Source organism: Equus przewalskii, chromosome 17 (genome assembly GCF_037783145.1).
Source record: "Equus przewalskii isolate Varuska chromosome 17, EquPr2, whole genome shotgun sequence".
Taxonomy (NCBI): Eukaryota; Metazoa; Chordata; class Mammalia; order Perissodactyla; family Equidae; genus Equus; species Equus przewalskii.
Genome location: NC_091847.1, coordinates 69,826,519 through 69,843,505, shown reverse-complemented (window position 1 = coordinate 69,843,505; position 16,987 = coordinate 69,826,519). Strand labels below are relative to the sequence as shown.

At 36.7% G+C, this 16,987-nt stretch overlaps 1 pseudogene; it reads left to right on the top strand.

The window, feature by feature from the left end:
- Positions 1 to 14,987: 14,987 nt before the first annotated feature.
- Positions 14,988 to 16,610, top strand: LOC103540647 (3-ketoacyl-CoA thiolase, mitochondrial pseudogene; annotated as a pseudogene).
- The last annotated feature ends 377 nt before the right edge of the window (positions 16,611 to 16,987 follow it).

The following is a 16,987-nucleotide window of genomic DNA, read 5'->3' as shown; positions in this document are numbered from 1 at the left end:
AAGTTGCTGATATTCATGTGTGCTTACCATAAAATGTCTTTCTTATACATTCTCTTTCCATGGGCACTTTTCTTATTTCTCCATATTCTCCACAATGTGGGAATCAGTTGTGAGGTTTAATTTATTTTATTTTTTTTCCATTTTTTTATTGGGGTAACATTGGTTTATAACATTACATAAATTTCAGGTGCACATCATTATATTTCAGTTTATGTGTAGACTACATCATGTTCAGTACCCAAAGACTAATTACCATCCATCACCATACACATGTACCCAATCACCCTGTCGCCTTCCTCCCCCACTTTCCCCTCTGGTAACCACCAATCTGATCTCTGTATCCATGTGTCTGTTTGTTTGTTGTTTTTGTTTTGGTCTTCTATTTATGAATGAGAACATACAGTATTTGACATTCTCCCTCTGACTTATTTCACTTAGCATAAACCCTCAAGGTCCATCTATGTTGTCGCAAATGGCAAGATTTCACCTTTTTTTCATGGCTAAGCAGTATTCTGTTGTGTATATACACCATATCTTCTTTACCTATTTGTCCCTTGATGGGCACTTAGGTTATTTCCAAGTCTTGTCTATTGGGAATAATGCTGTAATGAACATAGGGATGCATGTATCTTTACACATTCATGTTTTCATGTTCTTTGGATAAATACCAAGCGGTGGAATGAAGGGCTAGATCATGTGGTAGTTCTAGTCTTAGTTTTTTGAGTAATCTCCATACTGTTTTTCACAGTGGCTGCATCAGTTTACATTCCCACTAGCAGTGTTTGAGAGTTCCCTTTCTCCACATCCTCTCCAACACTTGTTAGTTTTTGTCTTGTTAATTATAGCCATTCTAACTGCTGTGAGGTGATATCTCATTGTAGTTTTGATTTGTATTTCTCTAATAATTAGTGATGTTGAACGTCTTTTCATGTGCCTGTTGGCCATCTGTATATCTTCTTTGGAAAAATGTCTGTTCAGATCTTTTGCCCATTTTTTAATTGGATTGTTTATTTTTTTGTTGTTGAGATGTTCTTTATATATTTTGGACATTAACCCCTTATCAGATAGATGGTTTGCAAATAGCTTCTCCAAATTGTTAGATTGTTTTTTCATTTTGTTGATACATTCCTTTGCTGTGCAGAAGATTTTTAGTATGATTTAGTCCCATTTGTTTATGCTTTCTTTTGTTTCCCTTGCTTGATCAGACATGGTATTTGAAAATATGCTACAAGACCAAGGTTGAAGAGCATCCTGCCTGTACTTTCTTCTAGAATTTTTATGGTTTCCAGCCTTACATTCAAATCTTTAATCCATTTTGAGTAAATTTTTGTGTATGGTATAAGAGAATGGTCTACTTTCATTCTTTTGCGTTTGGCTGTCCAGTTTTCCTACCACCATTTATTGAAGAGATTTTTCTTTCTCTATTGTATGTTCTTGGTTCCCTTGTGGAAAATTAGCTGTCCATAGATGTGTGGGTTTATTTCTGGGCTCTAGATTCTGTTCCATTGATCTGTGTGTGTGTTTTTGTGCCAGTACTAAGTAGTTTTGATTACTGTAGTTTTGTAGTATATTTTGAAATCAATGATTGTGATGCCTCCAGCTTTGTTCTTTTTTCTCAGGATTCTTTTGGCTATTTGGGGTCTTTTTTTCTTCCATATCAGTTGTTAGCTTTAAGTGAAAAGTTTGCAGTGGCAGTGCTAAATTATTTGTCTAGATACATGAGAGCTTGGATTTGCAATAAAGATTGCTGTTACTGCAAGTAGGTGGATGCAATATATATATTTTTTCACTTAAAAAAGTAATTATAAAGCATTTTGGAAAGTTTTTAAATTATATTTTGATATCCACGTTTGACCTCCTAATCATAAAGTTTTAAGGCTGGAGAGTACCTCCACCTCTACGAATACTACTGAAATAAATGTCAAGCTGGATTCAAGCTTTGAAACCATTTCGTTTGCTTTGAGTTTCTAACCTAGTTAACTGTCAAGTAAATGAACCATTATATATTTAAGTATTTGGTCTTGAAAAAGAGTGTGAGAAGATTTTTGCTTCTATCCTGATAGAGAAACTTACCCTGGTTTAGCCCTTCCACCATAAACAACTAAAAAATAGACAAAATATACAAAAAAACACTATTTCCTAATTTGATGAAAACTATCAGAACTCCATGAAGCTCCGTGAACTACAAGTATGGGGAGTGGGAAGAAGATTACAACAAAGGACATCATCATTGAATTTCTTAAAACTAGTTATTTAGAGAAAATCTTAAAAACAACCAGAGTAAATTAATCATTTCACAGAGAGAAGCAAAGACAACAATTACAGCAGACTTCTTATCAAAAAATGAAAGTGAAAAGATAGTGGAGCTACAATTTTAAACTGCCGAAAGGATGAAGAAAAACCGCAAAAAGAGTTCTATCAATATTGAATTCTATAGCTAGTAAAAATATCTTTCAAAAATGATGGAGAAATAAAGACTTTCTCAGACACACAGAAGGTGACATGAGCAGACATGAGCTACGAGAAATGTCAAAGAGAGTCCTCAAGAGAAGGAAAAAGCCACGCAGATAGAAGGCTGAATCTGCAGGAGAAAATAAAGCTCACTGAGAAAAGGTAAATCTGTGGGCGAGTATAAATGACTTGTTTGTCTTTTTAAAAAAGTATCTTCAAAAGACAATTAATTGTTAAAACAAAAATATTAACAATATAGTTTGAGCTTTATAACATATGTAGAAGTAAAATATATGACAACAGTAACTGGAAAGTAAAAATTCGAGTATATTAATCAGTAAAATGTCTGTGGCATTTCGATGAGATTTAATCTGCAGTGTGATGTGCATAATATCAGAAGGATTCCCTCAGACAGACAGAAAAATATAGCAAGTCAAATTTCCATTTTAAGTAAACATGTTGGCAAATAGTGGGGCATCAATATGTCACCTGTCTTGGAACCTGCGGTGAATATTGAAAAAATGAAAGCAGAATATAAGGGAAACTATTGTCAAGACTAAAGCATCTTAGCGTGAACATACTATGAAAAATTGAACTAAAGACAAAACATAGGGTCGCAAAGATTAACACGGAATCCTCAAGGATTGCCTTTTGCGTGCTCTCAGTTACTGGCATTTGCCCTCTCATTATTGTCTTCTCTTTCTTCCACTGTGGAGCTGTGGCTGTTCTTTGAAACACTCAACCAACCAAAATATTCAGTGCTTTATGTTTTCCCTGTGTTACCATCAATTCTCAGAGATGATATTTAACTATGTCAAGGCTCAAACTAAGCGGACAAAAAATGCATGTCTGTTTTGTTGAAAATAATTGGAATAGAAAAAGATAGAGATGGAAACGAGCCAAGTGTTCAAAACTGATAAGACTAAATGCGAAACACAAGAAAAATCATAGAGAGCAAAGAAAGTAAATGAGCTCTTTTAATATGTGAAGCATAAAAAGATTGCCTGTGAATTACTAAAGGATAAAGTTGAGGAGGTCAAAGCATGTGAAATCCAAAATGCAGGGAACTTAAATTAATCACTGACTTTATTATTCAATTGAGAAAAAATGAAGAATCCTGCAGTTAACTTATCTGTTTGTCATAAAACTATATATATACATGTGTATATATATATAATATATAATGTATACATCTATACATATTATACATATGTATAATATTTACATGTATGTATAGTGTATGCATGCACATTCATCTTGGCACAGTCAAAATTTCTTTCTATAGTATCCTTGATTAATCACACTTTATTAATCATTGGAAGAGCAGACATTCTTAATATTTCCTGGCAGTTTAATAAAATATTGGATTTTTAAATCTATAGCAATATCAAAATATTTTGGTAATGTAATTCTTTTCAAAATGATCTCTGTCTTAAAAAGTTCCCATATAAATTTGAAGAATGCCTTCTTTTAAAAATGTCAATGTGTTTACTTTATTTCCCTCAGGATATCGATTGTAATTAGATAACACAGGATTATCCAGTTTTCCCTTGACTGAACTGTGTAGACTGAGCAAAAAGTGTTCAGTGATTTCTTTCGCCTTTGCGGGTAACTTTAGGCATAATATTATATTTTGAAGCCAGATGAAAGTGGCTGAGGCAACATTTATTTGATTCGATCACTCACAATTGAAACAATATGAGTTCTTGGAACCCAGCATTAGTTTGGATGACCCTGGGGGCCACCTGTCAAAGCTTTGATTATAGTTTGAAGCAGCCATCGTCAGGCCAAAGCTAGGTTCTAGGCAGAGGAACAGCAAATTGCTCCACATTGTTTTTATTCTCAGACCTTTAAAGCCGTACATAAATAGAATTTTTATTCATTTGAGAATAAATTCAGTTTTGCCATTTTAGTCATTATATTTTGCTTAATCATGGCCCAAATAATAATATATCCATCAGTAATAATATTTAGTACCTGTTACGGACTGAATTGTGTTTCTCCAAAATTTGTATGTTGGATCCCCTAACTGTCAAGGTGACTGTTGGAGAAAGGGCCTTTAAAGAGGTAATTAAGGTCAAATGAAGTCATAAGCGTGGGACCCTAAACCAATATGACTTGTGTCCTTATAAGAATAGGAAGAGATACCAGGTTTGCACATGCACAGATGTGTGAGGACACAATGAGAAGATGGCCATCTTCAAGCCAAGGAGAGAGATCTTAGGAGAAACCAACTCTGCCAACACCTTGATCTTGAACTTCTAGCCTCCAGAACTGTGAAAAGATAAATTTCTGTCACTTAACCTCTCAATCTGTGGTATTTTGTTTTGGCACCCCTAGCAAACTAATACAATACTACCTATAGGTGCATTTATCCAGATTAATTGATTTAATCTTTACTACATCCATATTAATGCATGTAATGAAATTAGGCTTCTCTATTGTATAGATAAGAAAAACAAGACAGAAAAGTTAGGTAAATCCCCCTAGGACACAGAGCTAGTAAATGAATTATCTAATCCTTGAACACAGATAGTTGGACTGCAGGACACTTGAGATTACCATTTGAGTATGGCTTCTCTCTGGATCTAGCAATCTCTCTATCTATGTATGTTTCTATTAATCTAATATCCCTTCATTCATCCATCCATTCGTCAATCTACCTTTTTTATTTGAATATTCAAAATATTTCTAGGGGGACCAGCCAGGTGGCATAGTAGTTAATTCACGTGCTCTGCTTTGGTGGCCCAGGATTCACAGGTTCAGATCTTGGGCACAGACCTACACACTGCTGTTCAAGCCATGCTGCGGTGGCATCCCACATACAAAATAGAGGAAGATTGGCACCGATGTTAGCTCAAGGCCAATCTTCCTCACCAAAAAACATATATGTATTTTTAGATTTTTTTGGAATTTGTGTGTATTGAAACTGCATGTCATGTGTAAATAGGCAAGACTCAATAATGCATTTTTTGAGAAAGAACTATGATACAAATAAGTTCTTATTAAAAAATCAGTTGAAATCTTTTGTGTGGTGCTTTCAGGTGATGTGTAATTACGGCACAATCAGAAATTCATATTTTTGAAGCAAATTAATTCAGAAACCCTGCAAACAGTCATGCGATAAGGAATAACAGTTGTGTTTCTGAAAATTCAAGGGATGTGAAATCCTGAAAGATAGTTTCCCTGGTGAATGTGTGCATAATCATTCACAGATACCATTCCTGTGGATATAACTCACATTGAGTTTGAGTCGTTCTGATTACCAATGCTGCAAATATTCTGACTGAAATCCCTTGCTCTTGCGTCACTCTTTATGGAAACTTGATGAAACATTATTATCTAAAGAAGTTTGTGCTTGTTCAATAATGATCCATTGATTCCTTAAAACAAATATCATCTTTTGGTCATTGTTAAACATTTCTTTTCAAAATAAGCATCTTAAGATTCAATCTATGTAGATTTCCAATATTTAATTAGAATATTAATATATTGTAAAATAGACAATGCAAAGGGAATATTTTATAAGATCCTCTAAACCTTGTGATTATTCTGAGCATTTTAAGCATGATTTAATTTGAACAAAACATTAGTAAATTTGGATTTAGGTATATAAATTGTTTAGCTCTAAAACAGTCAATAAGTATTAAAATACATAGATTATGCATTTTATACACATTTATGCAATATTTAAATTAATTACAATTAATCTATTTAAGCTTAAATGAACCACTCAAAATACATTGAAATAGAAACACTTCCATCATTTTCTAATATAAGATCCAAATGTTCATATTTTGTTTTGAGATATTCTTTAGGAAAGAAAATGAAAGATGTTTTCTTGCTAGGATAAGAAGATAATGTTATACATTGAAGTCAGTAAATGTAAGAAGTTAGGCCTGGGAAATTTGGGGCACACAAGAAAGGAATATAGAAAAAGAGTGGTGTCAATAGACATATAAGTCTTTTATTGAAGTCTTCATTTCTATCTGTAGTTTATATATTAACTGAAGCTTGAAATACTGTAAAAGGGTAGCTAAAGTTCTTTAAAATATAACAAAAATGAAGGCCATGAAATTAAGTCAGACTAAATATTTTTTTCAAATGTGGTCATATAGACAGTCCATCCAGTTTACAAAGGCAGTAACTTAGGGAGCTGCTCAAGCTCGAGGAATCCAAGTGACAACCTATAATGACATTTGAGTCCTGCAAAACTGAACATCGGAAAGACCGTAGAGGACTTCAGTTTTCCAAAATCAGAAAAGCTGAAAATCTGGAAGGCTAGGTGTCAGAAGAAATAAACAGGCTCAATTAGGTGACAGCAATGAGGGAGTAGAAATTCAAGATCTTCCATCATTAAGACAACACAACAATTAGAAATATCAATGTGAGCCTATCGTGAGCCCAGGACATGCTGGCCCTCTAAGCACATGTATACCTTCTGTAACCCAATTTCTCCAGCCCTTGCCAGATATGTCATTTTAATGTGCTTATATTAAAAATAATAATACAACTACCACTAGCTAATGCCCTTCTATGCATAATGCAAGACTTCACTCCACTAAAAAACCCTCGTTTTCTCAGCCTACATTTTTGGGTTACATGTACTTATTAATATGTTCATCTTTGCACACACCTCCTCACGTTTGCATTTTCTGCTACTGGAGGAACTTCTTGAAGGCAATACTGCCCAGCTGCCTCTGCTGCTGCTGCCCTTTCTTGGTGTTCCAGTCTCTGCAAATCTCTTGTGTCCCAGTGGGGCTGGAAGTCTCCTTTATCCCCCATGTGTCGCAGTTTGTCCCTGTTACAGGCTACCACCTACTTCCGTGTCTCCTAATTCAAGAGGAACACCTTTGTTCCGTGTTCACATCTTGCTCTCCACCATGTGAGAGGTTAAGTGAGTAACTTTTAACTTTGATTTTTTAATTTCAGCATCATTTTAGACCTACAGAAAGTTGCAAGAATAGTACAAAATTCTCATATACTCTTCACCCAGATTCTTCCCTCCACCTTTCTCTCTCTCTCTCTGTCTCTGTCTCTCTCTCATGTTTGAGAGTAAGTGACTGACATTATGCCTCTTCTTCTATAAATACTTCATTGAATATAGCACACAATAACATTAGGAAAGTAACACTGATACAGCATGATTATCTAATATGAAGACATTATTCAGGTTTCGGCAATTGTCCCAACAATGCCACTTATATCAAAAGAAAATCCTGGATCATGCATTGTATTCAGTTCATGTCTCTTGAGTCTCTTTTATTTTGAGATATTAAGTCTTTTTAGAGAAAACAGGTCAGTAATTTTGCATAAAATGCATCTCTCTTTGGATTGTATGATGTGTCCAGATTCAGGTTATGGATATTTTGTCAGGAACACCACAGAAGTGATGTTGTGCTGCTCTCAAAGCCTTGTGTCGGTAGGCACATGGTGCTGATGTGTTTGATTACTGCCTATGTTAACTTGATCACTTTATCAAGTTGCTTCTGTCAAGTTTTTCCACTATCTTGTGAGGAGTTATACTGAGGTGATATAAATATTTTGTGACACCTCAAAATGTCACTCACTACTTTTAGTATCCACTTGTGAGTCTTGCCTGAATTAATGTTGATAGTTGCCAAAAGGTGAGTTTTTGGATCTCTTCATTCCTTGCAGCATATTTATTACTTGACCCTCTACTGTAGGAAAGGACTTTTCATTTAAATATAGATATATGAATTGTTAAAAATGGTATAATAGTAGATTAGTTAATTTAAAAGGTTATAGTCCTTTGCTATCGTTATATAATTTGATGGGGAGTTGTACCATATTTGGCCATGGAAGCTCCTTCAAGCTGGTTCTGTGTCCTTTTGTGTGTCTCATTTTTGAGTACTTCCTTACCTTCAGAAATGGGATTATCCAGGTTGATCTTGTACTTTTCCTGCTCCACCCTGGAATCAGGCATTTCTCCAAAAAGTCCTAGTTCCTATTATTGGAGAGATAGTATCTAGAAACCATGCTTTGGCTCTATATCTACGATTGTTACTTGATTGTCATTGCTTCTAGTGCCCCTCAGAGGACAGAAGCAGGAACAAAGACCTCATGAACTGTTTCTGTATCTTCTTCAGCGAACCCAATTAACTGGATTTTCTTTGCCACTCTTCCTTTTAATCACTTCTCCTTGGACACATTTTACTTCATTTCCTTTCCATTCTTTTCTTAATAGTCCTAGTTTTCTTTAAAGCCCCTTTTAAAGTTTTCATTCCAATCTTTTCTTCCTTGACATCTTGTCTTCATTCCTGACGGAAATAAGATAAAACAGAGCCTGAATACCCAGGTGTATTTCCGAAAACTTAGAACGTGAAGAAATTACATGATTCCTTCATGGAGGATGGGGGATGGATTTAAATCTAGGTATTGTGACATGTAGTTAAGCATTTTCTCAGTCTGCTAAAAGAAAAGCATTTCAAAACTCAGTCACTCATATGGGTTGACTAACAAGAGGACACTATCGTCCTAAACCCCAGTTCCTGTGAACGTGGCCTTATTTAGAAATAGAGTCTTTGCAGGTGATCAAGTTAAGATGAGTTCATTAAGGTGAGCTCTAATCCAATATGATTGAGTCCTTAAAAAGAGGGAGAAATTTGGACATAGAGACAGACGGACATACATGTACACTCACATGTGTGTATGCACACACACACACAACTCCACGGGATAAGGAAGGCAGAGGTCAGGGTAATGTATATACAAGCCAAGGAATCCCCAAGACTGCATGCAAACCCCTAGAGACGAGGAGGGTGACGTGGAACAGATTCTCCCTCACAGCCCTTAGTAGGAACTAAGCTGGGGACGCCTTATCTTCGGCTTCTAGCCTCCAGAACTGTGAGGCAGTAACTTTCTGTTGTTCAAGCCACACAGTTTTTGATACTTTGTTGTGACAGCCCAGCAAACTAACAGAACCATAAAAGTAGGGTGTTATCAAATGTTCGCATTATGCTACATATCTATTTAGACTATAAATAGTGTTAAATTTTTCTCTTTCTACTTAACTCATTTGAGAGAGTAGGAAGAAAAAAACCGTGGTGTAATTCATTATGGACTTAATGGTCCAGACATTTTAAAATACCAACCATTAATATCATGCATTAGAATAAAAACAAAGTACATCATAAACGAAAGAAGAGATTAGAACAGTAGGTCATTATAAGAAAACAGAACATGTTGTACTTGGGTAAAAATATCCATCTCTGGATTGAACAATTTCTATTAAGTAAAGAAGAAGGTTTTTAATGACATATTGTGAATGCTTATCTAACTAATGGGAAAAACTTGGCAAGCTGAGAGTTTACAGAGAAGTGCACACCTTGATTATTTAGTAGGTAAGTGTTTCTAAATTTATTTTAGAATTTAATTTGGTTTAATTAAACGAAAGGACTCTTGGCTCTCTGGGCATACAGGTGGGAGTCAGCAAAAGTTGTTTATCTTTTGGTTCTACGCATAAAATGTTCTTGGTGAGGCTGCTTTTACATTTTGAAGATCAACACTAAAAGCAGAAACTGCTGGGCTCTATAAAAGGAGAATGAAGTGTTCTTTACTTCCTTAGGGAATTTCTTTCCTATGTTTTTTTTTTTTTCAAGTTTTAAAAAAATATAATACCTTTGGCTTCCAGAATTTAGATCAAAGTTTTTATTATGAAAACAAGGACTCTTTTATTAGATTTACCTATAAAAACTAACCGTAAATTTATTGAGATCTCAGAAATCCTAAAGTACCAATGAATTTGCTGAAAAACTACCAAGGAATGAATTCTGAAAAGATATGACATATTTATTCACTGAAATTTCTCTCAGCATCCTTCTTAGTCATTTCACCTTGGTGAAAGTAAGCGTTAGAAGAATTTAATATTTTCCTAACAAAATCAGCCTAAATTCATTAAGCCATTTTATGACAGTTCTAGGAGAGTAACATAGTTATATGTAAAGTGGTGTATGTAAAATTCTTCTATGAACTGTGAAGTGGTTTATAAATATGAGCCGAGTAATTTTTTTGGTTCAGCTGAATCCCTCAAGAAAACTCTGCACAGTGTCACCTGTGAGCAAGTGTGTGCGGGTACTTTCTGCTGTACTGAAGGATTTGCAGAGTATCAAATACACCTTTTTCTTTTAGACTTCATACTTCCCTGTTTTCTATTCCCTTACTCAAAACTAAAGTCTTCTTTTTCCTAGTTACCTGCCAAGTATCTATTATTCCATTGTCATACAGCTCAAATTTTACTCCTTTTTTGAATCTTTCCTGGTTACTTCCTCTCCCACCTCCCCAAGCAGAGCCGAGTGGTCAATCTCCTGAGTGCTTAGTATAGCCTTCCTGTGCCTTACTTGTAATGTTCATGTCTTAACTGTCTTTCTTCATTGATGAATGTATGTTATTTTAGGGTAAGAAATTTTATTCTGATTATCAATTTTTTTTTTTTTTTGGTGAGGAAGATTGGCTGTGGGCTAACATCTGTTGCCAATCTTCCTTCTTTTGCTTGAGGAAGATTGTCGCTGAGCTAACATCCGTGCCAGTCTTCCTCTATTTCACGTGGAACGTAGCCACAGTGCGGCTTGACAAGCAGTGTTAGGTCCACGACCAGGATTCGAACCGGCAAACCTCATGCAAACAAAGCAGAGCACACAAACTTAAGCACTATGCCACCAGGCTGAACCCTGGTTATCTTTTTATTCTTAAGATATATCATAGTGGTGCATGATAATCTGTAGAAGAATGTTTACTGAGTGAATTAATAAAGCCAGTTTTTCTTACACGGAAGCCAAAGATCACAGGTCATTGTACGGAGCTCACTCATCCTTCAGTTTTATAATTCCTCTGAGCTAGGCTATTCGTATATCTTGGGTTTCCCAGGACAATCATGGTTTATGCTATTATCCTGGCATCCTGTCTGGCTTAGGCTTTTTCCAGATTTATCTTTTTTTTTTTTTTAATGAATTACTATTACTAATGGTTACTTTAAGTTGGATAGATTGGGTGAATCTTCAATTTGTATTTCCATTTAAGCTATGGTTTCATCTTGTGGAAACCATCGTCTTATCTACTAGTGTGGGAGACATGTTTCTGTGAATAGAGTTCTCACTTAACTGGCTATTACTTCTGAAAGATGAGCAGCAATAACTCATTTCCCTCTTTCCATCTTCTTCTAGACAAAACAACCAACACTTCCCTTTCAAGAACAGCACACTCATGAAATTCTGTGTGCTCTGACAGAGGCAAGTTGGGAGAGCTGACTTTTGTGGTGTGTGGGGAGTGGGAAGTTTTGGACACTGTTGCTTCTGCTGGCCCCTTGGTTCCCCAGTATGATTCAGTCAGCCGTGCAGTGGCTTTCGTGGCCAGTGCTTGATTAGTTAAGGCCACGGATAGGAGTGACTTCTGGTTGGGCTTGATGCATTGGCTTAACCCATCTCCAGCTCTTGGTTTCTCTCTGACCTTATCTTGACTTTGTTTCCAGTAAATTGGAACAATTACCCACAGACTCTCTTCCTGACAGCAAGATGGCTGCATCTCCTAAATTCCTAGCTGAGGAGGAAAAAGAAAGATCTCATATAGATACTCGAAATTTCTGAGATTCATTCCGAATAGACAGGCTCTGGACATTCACGGTTCAATATGCTGTTTGGCTTGGGTCGTGCATACCTCTTCTCTGGAAGAATCCAGGAGCAAATTCCCGTGGAGATTTCCTACACTGCCCTCAAATAATGTCCTGAGGGAGAATGGAGGTAAAGTAGCAAATAAAAATATCTATGACAGCAAAACCCCGAAACGTACTGGCTGTTCTATAATTATTAGTTTTCTTCATAAGCAAGTCCAATTGTGTAGGTCTGCTTCCAAAATCGGTTTCAATCTTTCTCACTGAACTAGTTATACAGGTCAGATTTTCGGAACAGTTTAATTCAAGATCTAAAAGTAGGCTTGTTCTATTCCTTAGATCTAACATCTGGCTGTCCCTAATGCCTTCTAGGACTCCACAGGTGTTATTTTTGGTTAAAAATAACAACATACTGGGGCTGGTTAAGTGTTAAGTTCGTGCGCTTCTTTTAGGTGGCCCAGGGCTCCACCGGTTGGGATCCTGGGTGTGGACCTCATGCCACTCATCAGGCCATGCTGACGTGGTGTCCCACACAGCACAACCAGAAGGACCTACAACTGGAACATACAGCTATGTACTGGGGGGCTTTGGGGAGAAGAAGAAGAAGAAAAAAAAGCAGATTGGCAACAGATGTTAGCTCAGGTGCCAATCTTTAAAAAAAAAAGACAAAACAATGTAGTACTGTGGACATTTGGAAAAAGAATAGTGTATTTTTTCCATGATCTTTGAAAGTTTATTAAAAAACTTTGGCATACTTTGTCATCTATTAAATAAATAGTACATTTGGAGAGATGAGAATATGTTAAAAGATTAAATAGGGATAATTAGTTGGAAAATAGGGAAGATAGATATACTAAATTGTTAAATAATATCTTATTTTACCCAAGAATGGCAGTTAAATGCCTGAGGAAAAAAATGGAAGAAGCTTATTACCTATAGGGTTTTTGCTGCTCTGGAGAGAGATCTGAGAATGACAACCTCCGGAGGATGGTCTGCTGACCCCTAACTCATTCAAGTTACAGAAAACAAGGGGGGTTCGCTGGGAAAGCACAGGAAAATGCCACTAGATTTCTTTCCATAGTTTCCTTTTTATAGATTTTTTTTCTTAATCTTTGGAGAAACATTTGTAGTCCTGCTGCCTGTAAAAGTGATGTTTGAATGTATTCCGCAAAAGTTGCAAAGCTGGGAACTCATAAAATATTCCTGAGGTTGGCAAGTTTCAGAAGATGAAAGGTTCACACAGCTCTAACAAGTAACTAAAAAGGCGACTGGTGTAGTGGGTACCAGCACAGCAGCTTAAAGCCCACGCTGGATCCTGTCCTGCAGTTGGAATTCTTATCATGGACCCAGAGGATAACACCCCCACCTCGCTCATCCCTCATCGGTATGTTTTAGCTTAATCCACCGTCCTATCAAATAACTGAAAATGTGAATAAAACAGCTCTGTTGTTTCTTCCTTTTTTTCCCCTTAAAAGAAGATGAAAATTTTACTATGAAGAGGATTTTCAAATTTATATTTAGCTGTTTTTGCTTTAGAATGAAAAACAGGTCCGTAGTTTCTGCCAGTGCTTGTAACCAAGGAGAATGATTACCACATGCAGGTGTCACTGATTGGGTGGAACTGAAAGCTGCAAAGATTGACTAGGAGGCCTGAACCCATCTCTCTAGCCTCTAATCTCAGTTTACTTCTGCCAAATGCCATTAGACAGCAGTCATATCTGTTTTGACTGACAGCATAGCTAATAAGAAGGATCAGTGTCAATATATCATTGGTGTATGTGGGGGAAAAATGTACATATATATAATAGATAAACATTATTGTCTAAAAATTTAGTTTCTACAAGTACATATTTTTTAAAAGATTAGTTATAAACACATTTTAGCTAACTAAATGGACCTGCTCTTGAGAATTCTGCTTCTTAATTTCCCAAACTACTTTGCAGTAGTGTCTTAAGTAAGGATAGGATATATATATGGGGAAAAAAACCCCCGAAAAACAGCTATCTAACGAATAGGCATTAAGATTTATGGTGTAAGGCCTTAAAAATTCCTTAAAATCGTTATAAACTCTTGCAGATAATATATAAAAGCCTTATTAATTAAGTGGACTGTGTCTTCATTTACTGAACATACAGAAGCTCTCAATATATCTTCACATAAATAATCTTTGAGATTAACTGAAGGTTTCAATTCCCTTTTGAAAATGTACCAACTGGACTACCATGGCTCTCTCTCTTCTGCTGCACTCCCTCCGCACTTCTTGCTTCACTTAATGAAACCATTGCTGGGAATTGTAGATGAGGCCCCACGATGTCTTTCACGTAAAAAGGTGGAACACACATCAGCAAACTAAGTCTCAAAGAGAAGGCTTTGCCCTTATGTCATAAGGTTCCTGCCCTTATGTCATAAGGTTCCTGCATGTTTAGCTTAAAATTAAGTTTTTAAGGTATGTGTAATTTTTTTTGGTTTGTTTATGGTTCCTGCTTTAATCTGCTTTTTCAATTAACTAAGCAAATAATTATCCTGATCAAGTAAGAGAAGATGGCTCATGCTATAGAAGTATTATGAGTTCATAAAATATACAACTTTTTTAATACGACAGTGATGGCACTGAAAATTGTAGTTTGATCTCAGGATGTTTTAAACATGTGTCTTCAGTTCCTCTAATTCAGAATTCTTCTAACTTGGAAACTAAATACAGAGAAAAATCTCAAGTGCAAATAATAAGAGGGCAGGAGAGACTGACCTTATATTTGCCAAGTTTTTAGAGGCATATTAAAACCTCTGCCTACAACTGGCCATTGCTTCAAATGTTACTATCCCCTCCAGAAATTGATTAACAAAAATTCTACTATTAAAGACTAATTCCATAGTTTTGCAAGTCTTTCTGTTACGAAGGAAGAGTAAACAAATGAGAACAAATCAGGTTGGTGAACAAATGGAAGTGCTGGGACAGCGTCGTGCCCAGAAGAGTGTGGATGCTCCACACACCACCTCCCCCTGCCTGGCCCTATGCACCTCTTCCAGTTGTCTGTTCTTGAGTTGTACCCTTTTTAATAAACTGGCAAATAGTTCTTCAGACGCTGCATACTTGGCAAGGCATGTTGGTTTGCATGTGGGAGTCCCAAGAAACCTCAGCGCTCACTCTTAATAGGCTTTGTGGTTCTGGTTTCTAGTCCATAGTGAATGGATGTCAGGAAATTTGTGTTAAAAATGCTGAAGTCATCTTGTGTGGAGCAGAAAGTTTGAGCCAGGCTCCCTGCTGAGCCAGAAACTAGTGTGTTAGAACCATGTTTGGATCAGATCTCAAGCTGGAAGATTCTTCGGGAGCAGCGTTAGCAGATTCCCAACTCACCATGGGAATTACTGCAGAGAATTTTGCAAAACATAAAATAAGCAGACAAGGATGTAATGAATACACCCTGTGGTCACAGCAGAGGCTGAAAGCTGCTAATGATGCTGGTTACTTCAATAATAAGATGGTACCAATCAAAGTGAAGACAAGGAAAGGAAAACAGCCAATGCAAGTAGGTGAGCATGCTTGTCCCTGAGCAAGCCTGGAGCAGTTAAATAAACTTTGGCCAATATTCAAGATAAAAGGGACTGCCACTGCAAGGAGTATATTGGGAGCATCTGATGCTTTCATAGCTAGTGAAGATGCTGGTAAAAAACGTAACTTCACACCACTGACAAGAATTGTGGGCTATTTTGTATCTGAATGTGATCCTTCTATGATGGATATCTGTCTTGTCCCTGCTATCAATGGAGCACTATAGAAAATAAGACTGAGTTTTCTTCTTGTTCTTTCTTTCTTTTTTTTCTTTTTTTGCTGAATAAGATTTGCCTGGAGCTAACATCTGTTCTGCCAGTCTTCCTCTACTTTGTATGTTGGTCACTGCCACAGTATGGCCACCAACAAGTGGTGTAGATATGTGCCCAGGAAGCAAACCCGGGCTGCTGAAGTGGAGGACGTCAAGCTTAACCACTAGGCCATGGGGCTGGCCCCAAGACTGAATCTTAAGGAAGTGGATATGGTAGAGGCAAATGAAGCTTTTGCTCTCCAGTACTTGGCAGTTGAGAAGAGCTGGATCTCGACCCAAGTAAATCCAATGTGAATGAAAAGCCATTGCTTCGGATCAGCCATTGGGAAGATCTGGATCAAGAATTACTGCACATCTGGTTCATGAATTAAGGTGTCGAGATGGAAAACAAGTTGTTGCATCAGCTTGCATTGGAGGTGACCAAGGTATCACACTCATCATTCAGAGCACAGGATGAGGACAGCAAAGAGCCTACTATGGCCCACTGTTATTTTTCTTGGCCAGGCCACCGTAAAACAGCTGACCTTCAGAGCAGCTGTCAAAACTGGCCATGCTCTGCCACGGAAACAGTGATTAAGTTTGATCAAGGGGTGGTGAAGTAAAGATGTATTTATCATGAAAAAGAGCTTGGGCCAGAAATAAGTTCTCTCAAATTTGCACCAGTCAAATATGTTGTGTTTCTGAACTAAAATTTAATCATAGAAGGCCTTAAAAGAAATCATACCCTTCCTAATAACCACCACACATGCTTTAGATAATGATTACAAGGAAATTGAATAAATGTTGCCTTAATTTCTAAAAATAAATAAATGAATGCATCAATGAATAAGTACGTCATAAGGAATTCTCAAAATTTCTTATGATTTTCTTTTTACATTTTATACTTTACTATGTAGCATTCTGTTAACATTCTTCAATAGAAATAAGTGAGAGAGAGCAAGCCCCTGACATAAGGGACCTGGCCTGATGCTCTCAGCTAGGCCTTGGTGTCACCACAGGCTGGCCTGGCACGCATAGCTAGGTCTTTGGGTCTCCTGTTGAACAGAAAATTTTTCACAGAGCCTCAAAATCAGATAAGACCATTCTGTGA